Below are 13,403 nucleotides of genomic sequence, written 5' to 3' on the forward strand. Positions count from 1 at the left end.
GTATTTTGTCGAAATCCTTCATATATTTTAAAGTTTCTATCATATCCCCTTCTCCCTTTTAACTGTACATACTAAGGTCCTGTAGTCTTTCCTGATATGTTTTATGCTGTAAATTATGCACCATTTTAGTAGCCCTTTTTTGCACAATCTCTAATTTATTTACGTCCTTCTGGTGATATGGTCTCTAGAATTAAACACAGTATTCAAGGTGAGGTCTCACCAATGATTTATGAAATGTCATCACCTCTCTCCCTGCTACCAATACTTTTCCATATACAACATAACATCCTGCTGGACTTCCGCCTTGCTTTGTTTCATTAATTGTCTGCTGAAATAATGACCCCCAGGTCCCATTTCTCTATAGCAGTTTAGATTATAGTGCCATTAATACTGTATTCTGCCTTTGTGACTCAATGTATTAGCTTGCATTTTTTGGCATTTAATTGTAGTTGCCACACTCTTGACCATTCCTCTAATCTATCTATCACAGAGATACCGGGAAATGGATAAGTAGTGGGAAGAAATCATTGCGTCTGGGGTACGAGCATTGTATAAACAAATTGAGACGCCCAAAAGAGTCACAACTGCGAATCTAAATAGAGTGGTTGACAATCTGTGGATATCCCCCAAGGCTGTACCCCTGGTAAATTATCACCCTGCAGAATTAACTATGGATGGGCTGCCTCGATTAAAATTGGCAGGACCTTCAGCAAGCACCACAGACATATCCAGACTTGAATGAAGTAGGGTAAGCCTTGAGAAACAAAAAGTCAGCCAGGGGGTCATCGGGACACACCCAGAAAGCCGGCTTAAGGCAATGGCCTAATCTAATAATCAAGAGTGGTGTAATAATCTGAGTCTTCAAAAAGTCATAACATGTAGTGATAAAGCAATTTGTACTCCCCTACAAGTAAATGCAGGTGGTACTCAGTTCTCTTCGTGACAATCATAGCCATCAAGGCACCAATAAGAAGTTTGGATTAGTCAAAGGCCAGTTCTATTGACCCTGAATGACCTGTGATGTTGAAGATTACTGCATGAACTGTGGGAGGTGCGTGCCTAGAAAAACTCTGCCCTACATGGGCTGCACCATTGACAAATATCACCAGTAGTGGGCCATTGGACTTGGTCTGCATGAACTTTCTGTCATTAGAGCTGGACAGAACTAACACTAATATTCTAGTGGTCACGAACCACTTCACCAGGTATGCCCAAGCATTCCCAACGAAGGACCAGTGATTTGTTACCATCACCAAGGAGTTGTGGGACAAGTACTTTGTCCATTTTGGATTGCCAGCTAGGATACATTCCGGGATTTTGAAAACCGCCTCTGTGGAATAAAGAAATCCTGAACAACGCCCTACCGCCCACAGGGAAATCCTCAACCAGAGATGTTTAATAGGGCCCTATTGAACAAGATGGGCACCTTGAATACCCAAGGGAAAGAACAGTGGAGTCAGCATGTGCATCACCTTGGTCCATGCGTATAATTACACTTGGAAAGACGCTACATGGTACTCACCTCACTATTTGATAATTGGACGGGAAGCCAGATTACTAATTGCTCTGTATTTTAGAGTGGCAGCAGATGGAACATCCCGACCACTTACATGCAATATGTACATAAATTCAAGGAACATCTGTCAGGGGTGTAAAGACTGGCTACTACTGCTGCGATACAAAGAATCAGGTGAATGAAGTCCAGTATGATAAACGAGTACACAGCCAAGAGCTACAAGTGCATGACAGAGTAGAATATGGATGTACTTGGTAAACATAAAATAGCCAATCACTGGAAACCAAAGAATTATGTAGTAATAGAAAAACTAAAAGGGTGAAAAGGCTGCCAGTAAAGCAGTTGAGTAAAGCATGAAAAGAAAAGTAGGTCAGAGAAAAACCTACATAGGAATCAGCAAACATAGAGACAATTGTCTGAATAATCAGTGCCTCAGAGTTAAGGATTTAGTATTTGTATCAAAATACATTCTTAATATCTTTAAGTATCTTTAAGTTGAAGGACAGATTCTTCTAACACCAGTGAGTCAATGGGTTAACATGCTTGAAGAGCTCATTAATAGGATATAAGAAATCAGGAATAGGATATTCAGCGCTCGTGCTGCAGAAGTGATAGTTGGAATAATCCCTGTGCTGCACGTGCATGGAGCGTCTCCCCAGAGGCTCCCACTTCAGAGGTGATCCCCCCTCATGAGGGGGGAGGACACCCTGAGAAACAAAGAAAGAAAATTGCACAGAAGCGCACAAGGGATGGAGTTAATAACAGTATTTTAATAAAACAAACACATGAATGGCTGAGAGGATCCAACCCCTTCTCAGCTCAAAAAGTAAAAGTAAAATGCCCAGAAATTAAAGCCATACATATGGTCTCTTAACATAAAATGTCTAGGAAAAATACATCACATACAACAAAAAACATTCAATGTAAAAGTAAACAGAGAAAGTACTAACAGCCCAAGGGGATTTGAATAAAAACCGCCATAGAGGACTAAATACCCGCTGACAGGGGGAGACGGACACTTACACTAGGGCAAAGGTGGGGGTCCACAGCTGACCGCATAGGATCCGGATCGTGGCACCTGGGAAGATAGAACAGCCACCACTAGAGCCTCAGGCAGGCTCTGTCTCAGCCTCTCAGCAAACACGCGCAGGATGACCTGTCGTGACCTCTACGCGTTTCGCACCACGTGCTTCGTCAGGACAGATTCTTCTAACACCAGTGAGTCAATGGGTTAACATGCTTGAAGAGCTCATTAATAGGATATAAGAAATGCCTGCGTGTGGAGTTTTAAGAGAGTCAGCAGCTGTCTGTGAGAACAGACTGTGATTCAATAGATCCTACTAATTGCAGGCAAATCACCCTAGAGCTTTTATAAAGTTCAGTCTTGTTCCATATAAATGCAAAGTAATGGTAACTGTACTCACAATTTTGGTGTGATCTGTCCTTAGTTGTGTGCATCCAGCCGAGAAATGAAGACAGGAGATCCAAACTGGAGAAAAAGCGGAGCACAGCTTTCAAAGAAACAGGGGCTAAGCAAGTCCAATATGTTAAAAAATACATTTTATTACAAGGTGGACAATATGGAAGTATGCAGGTACGTACTCTGATGGGTTTTCTACTATTACAGTACTTTGTCAAAGAGTGTCTAAGTGTCAAATACACTTTTTGACAAAACGCTGTAATAGCGTGAAACGCGTCAGAGTATGTACCTGCATACCTCCATGTTTTCCACCTTCTAATAAAAGCTATTTTTTAATATATTAGACTTGTTTAGCCCCAGTTTCTTGGAAAGCTGTACTCCACATAGGAATCATCTATTGTCAGTAGGTAAGATGTGAGGTGTCCTGAAAAGGAAGCTATTCTAGCAGTAGATATCCGGCCTAGGAGAAGTAATCATTTCAATCCTCCCCAATAAGTTTCCTTAATGCGACCAGCATGGTCACGGCACAGAGAGAGATATCACCCCTGAATTGGACCCAGAAGCAGAGGAATTCACCCATTGAATCCTATAGAGTAGAATAATAAAGCTGAAGATGTGTTAGGTTGGCCACCCTGAAGTGTTATCCAGCAGAACACAATCCACACGTACCCTGTGGGTCCACTGAAAGGCAAGGAAAAAAAACTGTAGCATCACAGGTTCACTCGCCACGCCCCAGAAGGGAGATCAAGACCCCCATGAGACCGACCTATGATTCTCCTGGGGTGGCAACAGAAATCCCCATGGTTAGTGTGGCTAAGAGGGTGATATGAAGGTCGCTAGACATAAGTGACCCTGGAATCATGTGGTGTAATAATACTGCAATCTGCATGAACGTTATGTGTGTTGGTTCCACTGTGTCCATGATCCTGTGTAATTAGAGAAGAGGCATTTGTTAGCCTAGACCAGGCCTGCACAACTCCAGTCCTCGAGGGACGCAAACAGGCCAGGTTTTCAGGATATCCCCACTTACGCACAGCTGGCTCAAGTAGTGGCTCAGTATGAATGAGCCACTAATTGAGCCAGCTGTGCTGAAGTAGGGATATCATGAAACCCTGCCCTGTTTGCGACACCCCGAGGACTGGAGTTGTGCAGGCCTGGCCTAAACTGCAGTTTGAAGATGTTCTTAGTCTGGTTGATTGGGACATCAATGTCTTTAGCAGGGGGAGGATGTAACCCTCTGTGTGATGCAAGTAATACATTCACACTGCCCCCTGCCAGGTTCCTCTCCAGAGTGCAATTTACATGTGACTGGTGATGGACATAATAGCACCCAATGACAAAGGCAGGGGAAGAGGTGGGACTAAGAGGGATAAGAGCCTTTAAGAGGGGTGGCTATGACATGTGGAGTCAGATCTGCTCGATAGAGTGTAACCTGGGACCAGTCTGAGTCCCAATGAGAGATAGCAGAGATCCACTGGAGGGAGAACAGTACTTGGTTCAGCAAGGCCTAGCAGATCCACGCCAGGAGTGTCGATTGCTGTCGGGGGGGACCCTCAATGGCTGCTGTTAAAGTGTTACCGAAGCACCTTTGTGAAGTACAGGTCTGTAACATTTTAGTGCACTAAGAGCATACATATACTCAGGATTGGGTGGTCCACTCTTAACGGACACTGACACACACATATGCAGTGTTATTGTTAAGTATTATAATATACAGTTGTGTGGAAAAGAAAGTACACCCTCTTTGAATTCCATGGTTTTACATATCAGGACATAATAACAATCATCTGTTCCTTAGCAGGTCTTAAAATGATGTAAAATACAACCACAGATGAACAACAACGCATGACATATTACACTGTTTCATGATTTATTTAACAAAAATAAAGCCAAAATGGAGAAGCCACGTGTGAAAAACTAAGTATTGAATCATAAGGTATACTTAGTTTTTCCTTTGCTGAGGATCACAAGGTCTTTAGAACTGGGTAACGATTACACGTGCCATGTACTTTTTCACCCACTATAACTTAAAACGTGATGGTAAACCCTACAGTCTTGAAAATGCAAAGCCAGCAGTACAACCAACTTCACACTGATGATACCCATTAAGGTTGAAACATGTCTGTGAATGATCACAACCAAAAGATCCAGCACTCACTGACTATAAGATAATCTAGTATTACGGGTTATGCCACAAGAAGAAATGATTTAATGTACACACAAAATAGTACAAGGAGTAATGCAGCACAATTGCAAACACAAACACATATAATCAAGTGGTAATTGGGGTGAACACAATAGGGAAGAGGGAATGCAACAATCAATGGGAACAAACAGTGGGGACAAAAACACTTAGGGGTAGGGTAATCAGGGGGGGCAACGTTTCGGGGGGACACCCCTTCCTAAGGCCCGTTCCCTCAGGTCTGAAAAGACCATAAGGTACTTCCCTTTACCCTAATATCCCAAAAACCAGAGCAGCACTCAGAGACCTATCCACTGTAAAATGAACACTCACAGAGAGCACAGCCAGTTCTGAATACACCACAGCAAGTAACAATAGAACAAGTCGGACAGAAAGGTTACATGTCCCAGTATCTCTCCTCTTCTCTCTCCACAGGACAGAGCAGCACACCCGTGGAGAGAGAGGAGGAGAGATACTGGGACATGTAACCTTTTTATTTGACTTGTTTTGGGGTGTTAGGGGTATTAGGGTAAAGGGAAGTACCTTATGGTCTGAGGTCCTGAGGGAACGGGCTTTAGGAAGGGGTGTCCCCCCGAAACGTTGCCCCCCCTGATTACCCTACCCCTAAGTGTGTTTTGTCCCCACTGTTTGTTCCCATTGATTGTTGCATTCCCTCTTCCCTATTGTGTTCACCCCAATTACCACTTGATTAAATGTGTTTGTGTTTGCAATTGTGCTGCATTACTGCTTGTACTATTTTGTGTGTACATTAAATCATTTGTTCTTGTGGCATAACCCATAGTACTAGATTATCTTATAGTCAGTGGGTGCTGGATCTTTTGGTTGTGATTATTGTTTAGGGGGGATTTGGGTCCTCCTAGTTCCGTTGCACCCTGCAGGTTCATTACCATAGTCTTGGTGAGTGCTGTCCACTCAATTTGTATATGCTTACGTCTGTGAATGGTTTCTCTGGCTTTGCATCTGATTCCCATGCTGTGCTTTAAAGCTGTGTTAACAGCGAGCATTAGGCTGGGGCCATAGAGGGGTGAGGAGTTCGGAGCCGTGCTGACGCTGAGGCTCGCCTGCTGAAATCTGCGCGATTTCATGCCCATGCAGGCGAGCCAGCGGGCGCGATCGGAGGCGGGGGGAGACTGAGTGAGGCAGGGCAGTGACGTCGCTGGGCCAATTGCCCGCGACGCACCGACGTCAACGTCACGGCGCCGACGTCACGACGCCGTGACGTTCATGCTGCTCCGCGCTGATTGGATGTTTTCAGCCGACAGCACGCTGAAAAACAGCTTGGCTGTCGGCTGAAAAATCCAGTGCCACCGCACGCTCGCGTTAGCCCCCTCTCAAGGCATCCTCATTGAGGATGCAGGGGCTCAGCGCGGAGCGTACGCACGGCTCAGTGCGGCCTGTCCTTCTATGGACTCGGCCTTAGCTTATATGGGCTCCATCTAACAATGTTTTTTCAGATTAAAGGTTACACATTGTGTGCTCATTTGCATGTAATTTCCCAGAATCCCTTGCTGCAGTGGAAGCACTGTATGCTGGTGATAATGGTGAAAGGCAGGGTTGCAGACCTGCCTAAGACATATGAATGTGCTCACAAGTGATCTTTTTATTTGCTATATGCAATACGGTGGAGGTCTCTTGTTGCCTTTTTCACCTACCATAACTTAAAATATATATATATTTTACACACACACACACACACACACACACACACACACACACACACACACACACACACACACACACACACACACACACACACACACACACACACACACACACGAATTACAAAGATACTATATGTTATTTTTTTTATTCTCTATCTTAGAATTAATCAAAATTCATAGTTATTTAATGAGAAACATTGCTGACTGATAAAGCGTCAGAGTGACTATGTTCATACATTTGGATGCACTAAGAAATGTTTGCATCTTTTTGCATGTCTTTTTTTATGCCAATAGAAAGTTGAGAAATTTGACGCATTTAGAGTGCACAAATGTGGTGCCTGCTTAGAGTTTAATAAAACATATAATTTGCATATGTGCACACATATATTATGAAGTAAATCGCACACACAAACACAAACATATGACACAAAATATTTAAAAATATGTTTTATACATCGGCGCGTGAAGACGCACTGACGCACTTGTTACTTCTATGTGCATCTGCTTTTTGACAATCACTTATTGCAACAACCTCTGTTGGTGTCAATTTATCAGTAAAACCACTGTTTTATGCCTTCATACAGACCACTTAAAAAAAAAGACAATTTTAATTTTTTATGTAAAAACTATTAGATTTCTTTATACGTTGTTTTGTTTTTTATTTCAATAAAACCGATGTCTTTATATACAGATTTGTCCTATACAAAGGGAAAATGTTCCCATCCCATATTAGAAATGTTCAAATGTATTTTGGCATACTGTAAGTGAGAACAGGGCGGAATATATTTTTCACTTACTCCACTGTGTCATTAGTATTATGCAAATGACACTGGCAATGTGACCTTTAAAGTAAGTGAAAGGATAGATTCCTTCTAAATTAGAGAAGCAGAGTCACATAGCTGTTACTACTGTACATAGATGGTAATGATAGTCAAAATTACATTTTCTATCTGGTTCTAATATCTTCAATTTATTTTCACATCTGAAATTCTTTGTGGCAAGTGAATTATCTGTATTTTCTGGCAAAAGAGCAAGACTAGTTTGCTTTGGCAATCTTCTATCACATTAACAACTTGAAAGGCAACATGATTTCTCTAAAAGTCGCTCAGTTATTATACCGTATGCTAATGCTTTCACTGAATACCCTGTTACTTCTTCAGACTCATCTGTTATAAAACTTTTAGAGGAAATTGGCCATCGTTGGCTGTAGTCACAAGATGCACTCTCAGTAAATGAAAACACTGAAGGTAAACAGACTTTTAGCAACATTCCTAAAAACATATTCATTTAAGTCAGATAATAGGCTGCCTTCTTAATAGTTTCAGTACTGACTCCCTTAGAAAGAAGAAAGCCATTCAGGTATTTTTATAATGTTGTGGATGTGGAATCTACACTTTCAGAGACTGGAAAAATTATTGACCAATACAAGGATTTGATGGGCTATAGTTACCTTGGAAAATTACATTAAACTTAAATGGATACCAAGTGGCCTGAGGGTGAAAAAAAACACCTACATTTGGCTTCCAGAATACAGATTTTGAGCTACAATGGATAGCAGCGTTAAAAAAACTTTTCCTTTAAATTGATGGAACTCATTATCTAACAGAAAGCAAAAGAAAAAGAAGCTCTACAGAAACAAATTAAAGAACTCCAATCGTTTCAGGACCTAGATGGTTTCAAGGAATTTGATTCCAAGTTGGCTAATACCATTGAAGAGATAGAAAAAGAAATAATGGGCAAAAAGCAGAACAAATTTGACCGAGACCATGCCGATTATGAAAAGAAGCAAGTTTATAGTTGGCAAAGACCGAATGTGACCCAGGAACGATCCTTTAAAGGAGCCAAAAGAGAGACCATAAATAGATCGACACCACGTAGATCAATCCTTAAATGCAAGACAACTGATTATCAAAGTGGGGATTCGGATATATCGGATGTGGAGGGCACCTCACACTCAGTCTCATTTGTGAATCTAGATGACCATCCAGGACATCACTCAAGAGGGACTTTGAATGTCAGTGGGAAGGAGGGACTTACACCGGGAGGACAGCAGACAAAATCTGATTCTGTCTTCAGGGAACATAGGACTTATCAGCAACAACAGTCAAAAAAAACTTCCCCCTTCTCCAGAAAAACGCAAAGGAACCAGAACAGGGGAGATGGAGGCAGAAGACCAAACAAAAGGAAGAACTCCTAATTGATAATGTAATTAATATATCTGGACTAGATCTGACGGCCCCAGAGATTTCCTTACTTAATAAGGGCTTGAAATATTCACCAATGATGGATTTTGACTTATTTGGTACGGTCACTGACGTACACAAATTTGTGAGGAAACTCACATTGCAGAATAAAAATAAAAAATAAAAATCAGATATCTGCGAGGAATTAATGAGGACTGAAAATCCAGTTCCAGATAGGGAGTCTGCCTCTGTATCACAACTTTCTCCCACTTTACCTTCCTCACCTGTCTCAGATTCTTCTCCTTGAGATACTCTCTGTACATTTAGAGATTTTTTGTATGATTAGGGATTTGGAAGAGCTCCGGGATGACCCTTCCCAGACTTCACCCTCCCTGCATTTAGTGAATGAAATTCAAAGCTTAAAGGGAAATCTATTTTCTACTCCACACATGCCAAAGGTCTATTTCTTACAATGTTAGAGAACTTGGTTATTAGAGACCTACGGTTGCCAGCGCAGGGATTTTCTTTTTCCTATATCAATCATAATAATCTAAAAAGAGATTAAATTATGGTGATGAAATCTTTGCAGGAAAATACTGCCATAGTAATCAAAAATGTGGGTAAGGGAGGGGCGGTGGTGGTTCAGAGTAGGACTGACTATCTCCAAGAGGTTTTACGCCAACTTGGTGATGTGTCCTCTTACTATGAACTAGCATTAGACCCCACTAGTGAATTTCAAAAAAATCTTTATGGATCTCATTGACCTACTGTAGGTTCTGACCATGTGACTGCGTAATGCTAAAGACCCCAACAGTAGGATAAATGAATGAATAACCAAATACTTGTAGGGGGGACCCCTAAACATAAACTTGATAGAAGACAGGTACTGGGTTACAGTCCCGGATGGTAAGCTCACTAATAAGAGACGCTGTTGTTAACAATAACACCAGGAAGATTGAGCATAATAACACCCTATAACGTACCAAGTGTCTAAATAAAGTCCTGAACAGGAAAACATGTAGCAAGCAATTGACGCACTCTGAGTGCTGCACAGTCCATGCGATCCAAAGGTGAGGGGTCCCCAGGTGTGCTTTGTCCAATGGGTAGGCTAGTAGAGAAGGAGAAAAACTGGAAGAGCACTACTGTAGGTATCAAAAAAGTAGAAAGGAGGGTGCGTATCCCATAAAAAGATTATTTATTGGTCATGGAAAAACAGGGCAATAGAGAGCCCTACCAACGTTTCACGCTTCACAGAGCGCTTTCTCAAGGTATACATATCACAACTTTATTAACATATACATAGACACAGAATGACATAACCAGCCAATACTCACAGCTCACATGCGATCCACCCACTTTGATTGCTAATGGTCTTCTGATGTGTATACACCTAATCAGTATATTCAGACACAAAGATGACAGTGACTAACTCCGCCCCCAACTACCAATCCGGAGACATGCGTGGTCTGGCAACCCCCAGTAGTACGCGCTTGCGCAGTAACCAACTGAGGGAGAGTCCTCAATGTCAATGGAGGCCGTGGGGCGTGGGGAGAGCGCGTCATCAAATGGCCCTGACTGTATACCTCACTGGGGCTCTAAGTGCACGCGCAACTGCGCTCTGCAAGACACTAGTCCCTCCCCGCAGTGGGAGCAGACACAGTGAGCTCCGGACCATCGGCGGAGTGCCCTTGCGCAATACCAACCGTTGCGTCAGAGGCTCACAGAATACCCCAAGTGCGGGGTGGGAGAATGAAAAGCCAGAGCACATAATTATGCACAGCACAGAGGGTGAACACATAGTGTGCTGTGAAATACAAACACATAACATTATTAAAATCAATAAACTTAAAATATATATTAACAAAGAAAACATATTTGTAGAACCCCCCTGTCTTAATCTCTTCCAAATGATGTTAATCGACCTGAAGGGGTAAATAAAAACTATCACTTGACATATGTATAGTCAAACCAACATCCTGATTGGAGCTGACGATGGTGAATAAATAGAGTGGATATAGAATGGCAAGCAAAGAACATGAGATTGAGTGGAGAAACCTAATATAATGTGATGATTTGTCTAGAAATCTTCCCCCATACATATATGCCCATGGTTGCTTAGCACATATATCCACTATATAACCTTAGCTAGTACATCCAGCTGTCGAAACATAACAAAGTGTATAACAGATAGAGTATTTTTTCCTGTCAATTATATGTATATCTGTTATACACTTTGTTATGTTTCAACAGCTGGCTGTACTAGCTAAGGTTATATAGTGGATATATGTGCTAAGCAACCATGGGCATATATGTATGGGGGAAGCTTTCTAGACAAATCATCACATTATATTAGGTTTCTCCACTCAATCTCATGTTCTTTGCTTGCCATTCTATACCCACTATTTATTCACCATCATCAGCTCCCTAAACAAATCAGGATGTTGGTTTGACTATACATATGTCAAGTGATAGTTTTTATTTACCCCTTCTGGTCGATTAACATCATTTAGAAGAGATAAAGACAGGGGGGTTCTACAAATATGTTTTCTTTAATATATACAGTATTTTAAGTTTATTGATTTTAATAATGTTATGTGTTTGTATTTCACAGCACACTATGTGTTCACCCTCTGTGCTGCGCATAATTCTGCGCTCTGGCTTTTCATTCTCCCACCCCGCACTTGGGGTATTCTGTGAGCCTCTGACGCGACGGTTGGTATTGCGCAAGCGCACTCTGCCGATGGTTCGGAGCTCACTGTGTCTGCTCCCACTGCGGGGAGGGACTAGTGTCTTGCAGAGCGCATTTGCGCGTGCACTTAAAGCCCCAGTGAGGTATACAGTCAGGGCCATTTGATGACGCGCTCTCCCCACGCCCCCCATTGACATTGAGGACTCTCCCTCAGTTGGTTACTGCGCAAGCGCGTACTACTGGGGGTTGCTAGACCACGCATGTCTCCGGATTTGTAGTTGGGGGCGGAGTTAGTCACTGTCGTCTCTGTGTCTGAATATACTGATTAGGTGTATACACATCAGAAGACCATTAGCAATCAAAGTGGGTGGATCGCATGTGAGCTGTGAGTATTGGCTGGTTATGTCATTCTGTGTCTATATATATGTTAATAAAGTTGTGATATGTATACCTTGAGAAAGCGCTCTGTGAAGCGTGAAACGTTGGTAGGGCTCTCTATTGCCCTGTTTTTCCATGACCAATAAATAATCTTTTTATGGGATACGCACCCTCATTTCTACTTCTTTGATACCTACAGTAGTGCTCTTCCAGTTTTTCTCCTTCTCTACTGTAGGTTCTGAACTGAAGGTTCTATCCAAAGAGGAGATAAGGTTTCTGGTTAACCAAAATCATGTTATTCCGATCTTCCACCTTCTTCCAAAGACCCATAAGATCCTTCGGCCGGCCAATTGTCTCCATCATTGGATCCCGTTATGTCAATTGCTTTCTGCAGCCTTACATTAGGAATCTTCCTTTGTTTACATTAGATTCAGGAGACCTAGTAGCCCAACTTGGGGGAGTCTGATGGGAAAAACAATATATCTGGATCACACTTGATGTGACGTCCCTCTATTCAATTAATCGTCATGACCTGGGGCTGGCAGCTACCCGCCACTTCATAGAGGGTCCAGATAGTTCACTTTTGCACACTACACTTATTCTTGACACAATTTCCTTCTTACTCACTCACAATTCTTTTTTGTTTGATCACAAATTTTATTTACAATTACTAGGCACTGCGATGCGGACAAATTTTGCCCCACTTATGCAAACTTATTTATGGAGTGGTGGCAATCTGAGTATATTTTTGGTAGCACAAATCACTTGAGGCACAATATTATTTTCTATAAAAGATTTATAGATCTGATAATTATTTTGAATGGCGACACTGACACACTGCTTTCTTTTATTAATTATACAAATGATAACACATGTAATTTAGTATTCACTTATAATTTCAATTTTCACCATATTCACTATCTGGACCTTCTATTGTATATCGATTTATGTAAAAATATTTAGACGGATGTTATCCTGGAACCAGGGTCACGTGTGGTGTATGGATGGCTCCAGTTAGCTTAACTCATGCCTTCTCTCTTCCAAAGCACAAGTCCATTTTGTCTTTTTTAGTTTTATTGCAAAAGTCAAAGAAACAAAGAGTTCTTGTAGGTGGAGTAGTGTGGTAGAGAGTGCTTCTCTAAAAGTGCTGTGTATCAATGGTAATGGTGTGTGGTAAAAACGGAAAGGCGTTGCAAGGGCTAATAGCATGAAAGGTACTCACTCTGGGTCCTAGAATTGAAAAGAAAGTAAGGGGAGAAGTGCCACACAGGAAAGTAAAGGGACTGAACTATCTTCAGAGACAGGGGTGCAGGAATGAACCAATCCTCCAGCTATGAAGAATGGAGGGTTGCC

At 41.9% G+C, this 13,403-nt stretch overlaps 1 protein-coding gene across 1 annotated transcript in view; it reads right to left on the reverse strand.

Moving 5' to 3' along the window:
- Window positions 1–13,403, reverse strand: part of LOC142487653 (putative acyl-CoA dehydrogenase 6) — a 217,649-nt gene that overhangs the window by 59,273 nt on the left and 144,973 nt on the right. The gene's annotated exons all lie outside the window — the stretch shown is intronic.

This window comes from Ascaphus truei, chromosome 2 (assembly GCF_040206685.1).
Source record: "Ascaphus truei isolate aAscTru1 chromosome 2, aAscTru1.hap1, whole genome shotgun sequence".
Lineage (NCBI taxonomy): Eukaryota > Metazoa > Chordata > Amphibia > Anura > Ascaphidae > Ascaphus > Ascaphus truei.